The sequence below is a fragment of the Dioscorea cayenensis genome, chromosome 3 (genome assembly GCF_009730915.1).
Source record: "Dioscorea cayenensis subsp. rotundata cultivar TDr96_F1 chromosome 3, TDr96_F1_v2_PseudoChromosome.rev07_lg8_w22 25.fasta, whole genome shotgun sequence".
In the NCBI taxonomy this organism is placed as follows: Eukaryota; Viridiplantae; Streptophyta; class Magnoliopsida; order Dioscoreales; family Dioscoreaceae; genus Dioscorea; species Dioscorea cayenensis.
This window is the reverse complement of record NC_052473.1, coordinates 14,519,818-14,525,707: the sequence shown is the minus strand read 5'-3', so window position 1 is coordinate 14,525,707 and position 5,890 is coordinate 14,519,818. Positions and strand designations below refer to the sequence as shown.

The window sequence follows — 5,890 nt, the reverse complement described above, 5'->3', positions numbered from 1 at the left end:
CATGCAAGAGAAGTATATGTTTTGGTGTTCCTTCTTGTTTGTGCTTTCTCTAGTAGTATCTTATTTTACATGTTTTAATTTCCATTTCATACCTTTGAGAATACTCTATTATTTTCTGATCCTATAGATATTATTTTGGCTAGTGATATTTTTTATACTACAGAAGCATGTGGCTTTTATTTCTTCATCGATATTTTGGTTGGTGATATGATTGTTTATTTGTTGAATGCTTTAAATTAGACAGATGTTGACTGTATGCAGTGAGCTGATTTTACATTGTTGTTGTGTTATTAACGAAACAAAAGCATTTCTGGCAGTGTCCCTTGACAAATGTTGGTTATATCAGTTTAGATGATTCTGCATTGTTGTTATGTTGGTTGTATCAGTTAAGATGATTCTACATTGTTGTTATATTTGGTTGTATCAGTCAAACTTTTCTCAGTCAGCTTCAATGTTAAATCAAGAGTTTGACAGGCCAACTTGCTTTCGATTAGCTAATTTGTGTTAATTATACATTAAGCTTAAATTTTTGTTCTTCGTTATTATTCCTGAGAAAGTATGCCACATTCTGCATTGTTTTAACATGATGATCGTGCTGTTTGTTGTTAATACAAGACAATATTTTCCCTGTTTTTGTAGGTTTATGCTTTATATATATATTTGTATATCTAAAGGTTTTCTTATTCTTCAAATCAAGCAGTGATTCATTCATAGGGATGACAACAATTCAAATAACATTTCATTTACAGGGATGACAACAATTCAAGCAGCAATTTATTGATTGTTTGAATTGGTCTTAATACACTTGAAGCATACATGGCTATAGTCAGGAGGATTTAATACAATATGCTGAGTGGGAATTGGTTCCTCAGCTGCTGATTCCTTGGGAACTTGTTCTTCAACAGCTTCACTATGGTTCCTGGGGGGACCAATGCAACTTGATCTATTCGGCCTTTGACCTATTCTCAATAGGCTCCCATTGGTTCTGACCCATTCGGCATTTGATCTATTATTAACAAGGAAGATAGGTATGAATTTTCAAAGAAAAATAGAACATTTTCATGTTCTCATGCATAATTCCAAGAAGTAACAAATACCTTTGCACGGGCCAGTTTCCTTTGCATTTTCTCTTGCTTTAAGCTCGGCATCAGGATTGATATAATCCAAAAGATCTAACACACTGGCTCAACATAGCAAGGGACATAACAGACATGCAAAAATGTGTTGGTTAAGATTTTATAACATAGGACATAAAACACAGGAAAGTTAAAATTAAACGAGATCCTATTATGTCTTTATAAACATTAAATCATAAACATGTTGTCAGACAACATTCTTGTACAATACATTGCTCATGTAATCATTCTGTAATGCAAAGGTCCAAGACATGTGAGTGAGGAATTATCAATTTCAGGCAGGCTCCTACTACCAGACATCACAACATTATCCCATAAAAAATGTCTCCTTTCAAGTTCATGTCAAAATCATATTTTTAAAAATGTAATATTTCTCTCTTATCGATATGAGACCATTTAAATCATCTTATGCCACTCTAAACATAATAAGAATCAGGGTTGGGTATCACATTCTATGAGACTAACTTTGGTAAATTTCTATCTAGAAGTAAATGTTGTCCATACCTCAAACAACCTGTCAAACATTCAACTCTGCATGTAATGACTTCTATGTTGGCGTGTAGTCTACTGCCAATTGTTTATTTCTGGGTTCTACCTAAAGAAATACAGGTCAGATGCTTTGCTTACACTTAACAAAACATTTTGATACTAATTAGATAAAAAAACGGATGAGTAATATTTTCTCTATTTTAAAGAAATAATTAGATTAAAAATAAAATCAAAGAAAACTCCAAAGTAATAGGTCCAACTAACTTTATATTTGTTATTTCATTATATATATATATATATATATGTAGTTTGCTAATGCATTAAATTTCAATGACTAACTAGAGGGAACTTAACCATCAAAGTACTCCATCAATTACTTGAGAAAATGGGTAACTATATATATATATATATGTTTTCTTATTGGCATGTTTATAATTTTCCAATCATTGATAAATTACCGGTTAAGTTATATGAATTCTTAAAACATAGATGATATAAGTTGTGTTCCTCACAATGTTTAGTTTATTTTGTGTCCAAATATAAAGTATGGCTGTGGAGCAATCACCTCATTATCAATAACATATATTATGTGGCGGCAACTAATTAAACAGTATCATTGTATACCAATTTAAATAATGTATACGCCATCACCATTCAAAATTCAGAAGGTTGCAGAAATGGTTTACAAAGATTCCAACGCAAATAAAAAATCTTCTTCAAGAATCTGAAAATAAGTAACAAATAGCTTTCATTAGAGAGATAAATTTCTATGCTAAAATTTATTGGCTCAGTCACAGAAACATGTAACTAATGCAAGAAATTAAGCAAAGTTAAAACTTATAAATAGTTTGAAAGAGATGAATTTCTATGCTAAAATTTGTTCAAGTTTTTTTATGCAACTAATTTTTGTTGACAAACACAAAGAAAAATAAAAAAATGACAGACCAAAATCAAAAGACACATAACATCAATTTTGCAAGAATTTTGGAGAACATCTTCAAGCATAGAAACGCCTTCAGCTACCATCTAATTTTCCAACACAGATGATGTAGATATCCCCAAATATCCAAATCGCTAATTCCATCAATCAGAACAAGCCAGCCAAACATCTAAACAACAAATTAGGGGCATTTATTGATTGCTAAAATTGAAGTTCTTAGACTCAAAGATAGGGAGAAGCATCCAAATCAAAACACCCACTAAAAAAGAATCAATAAAACAGGGAAATATTTCAAAATCGAGATGGTTTAGGTTTAGATTTTTACTAATTATTGATGGAAAAAGAGAAGAGATGAAGGAACGAACCCGAGAAGAGCAGTGAGCAAAGACGAAGAAGGGTTTTGGTGAGAATAGAAGGTTAGACATGGAGATCGAGCAAAGTCAAGGACTTACCAACCCCGGTGGAGCTCCCAGGTTGTGTGCCTATCTGCGGCACTAAAATCCTCCAACCACTGCAAGGCCGCCAGAACGAGTACTACTCATCGATGGTCCACCACGCCCAGAAATACCGCAAAGCCACTGGCATCATCGTCAATAGCGATAACAGTGAGAGGAGAGAACTGGCGGTGAGATGGAGATGATGGCAGAACCGGTAATGTCAGGAGGAGAAAACCGGAAGCGGGATGGGGATGACGGTGGCTCCAGGGAGAGGAGAAATCCTGCTTTAGGTTTTAGACTTTGTTTGTTTTTTTTTTTTAAAATAATTGATAAGATGTGAATGATGTGGATGCTACATGGCATCCATATCATTTGTGTGAGGACTTCGTGTGAGCTATTTGGCAAGAATAGCTTTACTCTTTTTATAACGGCACTTCATTATTTAGCATCATTTTAAAACATTATTAAATAATAAAAAATAGCTAAAGACCTATTTTGGTGTTGTGATTTTTTTGCCATGCCTAGGATTGCCACAATGAAAGCATGGTTTTTTTAATTCTTGAATTTGTTGGCCTTGAACCTTGAGGGATTTTTTTATTGTTCTTGAAAGGCTTGCTTGCTTGACTTTCCTTCCTCTAAGACATGAACATTTAATGCTTGAAGCTTTTTATCCTTCTCATTTTCTGTTCTTTCTTCCTCTTTTAGTCTCAAACTGTTTGCAAGATCTTTAAGAGAAATATCTTTCTTTTTATGTTTCAAAGCTCTTTTGAAATCTTTCTATGAAGGAGGAGGCTTCCCAATAATTGTGGACACAATAATGGAACAATCTATTTTCATATCATGCTCTTTAAAATGATTAAACCAACTTCTCAATTTCTCAGAATTGCTCCATGACAAATTTTTTATCAATCATTTTGAAGTTGTTCTACTTAGTCACCAAAAACTTTTTATTAGTTGCATTCTCACTCATGTATCTTACTTCTAATATTTCCCACAATTCTTTTGCTGTAGAGACATGAACATAGGTGTCAAAGAGAGAATCAGACATACTGTTAAAAAAAAACCCAACAAACATAATCATTGTTGTCCTACTTTTGCTTTTTTCTTTTTTTCTCAACTGTGTCTGACCTCGAAATCCAGTTCCTAAAAGTCTGTAGTCATTTGTCGTAGTGTTGAAACCATTATTAAGACTAAAGAATATTAGAAAACATTTAGGAAGAAAAATTTGGAAAAGGATTCAAGGCGAGCCATGAATTTCCACTCTCCTTTAGGCTTAATTCACATCCACCAAATTTGGTATGCAAAAGCAGAAATAGTCTTAAGGATATAGCGAAGCCCCAATCAAATCTATGTTGCACCCACATATTCAATCGTTTGAATTTTTCATCATAGACATAGAGACCAACAAGTTGTTAGACATCTTAAGATATTGAATCCTTAGAGATAAGGTAAGAGATAATCTTATATTTAAATCTAGGGGAATTTATAAACATGGAGACACATCTCTTCAAATTAATAACATACACATCTTTAAAAGCGATAATGGATACATTTCTTTAAGGCTGTATTTGATTGGTTATTTTTTCCATGGAAAAATTTATCCACCATGGATTTTCCAGTCAAATGGGTTGTTTGATTGCAAAAATTTTCCATGGAAAACTTTTCCACAAAGCTGGTCATGTGACCACTTTTCCATCAATTTTGTGGAAAATTATTCCTCTTTCAACCTAAAGAAAACTTTTCCATGGAAAACTGAGGGGGCTATTTGAAAAAATAAATTAAGGGGCAATTTGAAAAAAACCTATGTTGGAGATGGAAGTAGTAACAAATATTATTAAATAAATAAATAAATACTCTGATAATTAGATTACTAGAGAATAGTAACTAATTAACAATTGTATTAATTAATTAAGCATAATAGATCTGATCCGCCGGCTTCTTTTCTCATATAATATAACATTGGATGTTTATTTATTAAAATAATCAAATTGGTACAACAATTTTGAGAACAAAGGCACTAGCATGGGCGGAGGGAGAAAGGGGCAGCTTCTCTCCCTGTGGCCGGTGACCCCCACCCTCCGTCCTCCTTTTCATGCTTTCTCTCTCTCATATATATATATATATATGTCTAGGTTTTTTTTTTCTTCTCCCCTCTCTTTTGGTTTTTTGTTTTTAATTTTTAAAAATATCTCTATTTTTTTTAGGGTTTTTTTATTTTATTTTATAAAAATCAATTTTTTTTTATAAATTAGGCATCTCTCTTTTTTAAATTTTTATCTCACTTGGTTTTTATTTTTCTCCTTCCCTCTTTTAGTTTTATTTTTAATTTAAAAAATATCACTATCACTCTTTAGTATTTTTTATTTTTATTTAAAAAAAAATCAATTTTTTAACAAATTAATACCGATAATCTAAAACATAATATTTTTTTAAATAATTACAAAAAATATTATCTGATCTACTAATAGTTGAGTATATTTAAAAAAAATCAATGTTTTGGTTTTTGATTTTTAAAAATTAAGTTATATTATATATGAAATTATATTTTTAGTAGAATTTTTGTTCTGATTTTTATAAAATAAACTAAATTAACATATTTAGAAAATTAAAAAAAGTAATTTCCTTGGAGAAGATAAAAAATTTTCCATGGAAAATGTAATTTTTTCCGGGGAAAATTGATGCAATTAAACAACAAATGAGATTTTTTCCATGGAAAATTGGAGCAATCAAACAACAAAAAAAAGAATTTTTTTATAGAAAATTCTTGATTTTCTAGCCAGAAAATAATGGCAATCAAACAACTACTTTTTTGTCTCCATGGAAAAATATTCTATGGGAAATTTTCTTTTTAACCAATTTTCCATGTAATCAAACACATCCTAAACAAA

The 5,890-nt window shown here is 31.3% G+C and overlaps 1 long non-coding RNA gene across 6 annotated transcripts; it reads right to left on the bottom strand.

Moving 5' to 3' along the window:
• Window positions 1-742: 742 nt before the first annotated feature.
• Window positions 743-3,323, bottom strand: LOC120282951. Of its 6 annotated transcripts, none has more exons than XR_005543033.1 (5): window positions 3,018-3,323; window positions 2,250-2,349; window positions 1,641-1,731; window positions 1,098-1,180; window positions 743-1,006 (listed from the first exon to the last, which is right to left on the bottom strand). It is a non-coding gene; the product is annotated as an uncharacterized LOC120282951 (long non-coding RNA). The 6 variants fall into 6 exon arrangements; XR_005543032.1 differs by having other exon boundaries at window positions 2,277-2,349; window positions 3,018-3,322; XR_005543035.1 differs by lacking the exon at window positions 1,641-1,731 and having other exon boundaries at window positions 3,018-3,322.
• Window positions 3,324-5,890: the final 2,567 nt, after the last annotated feature.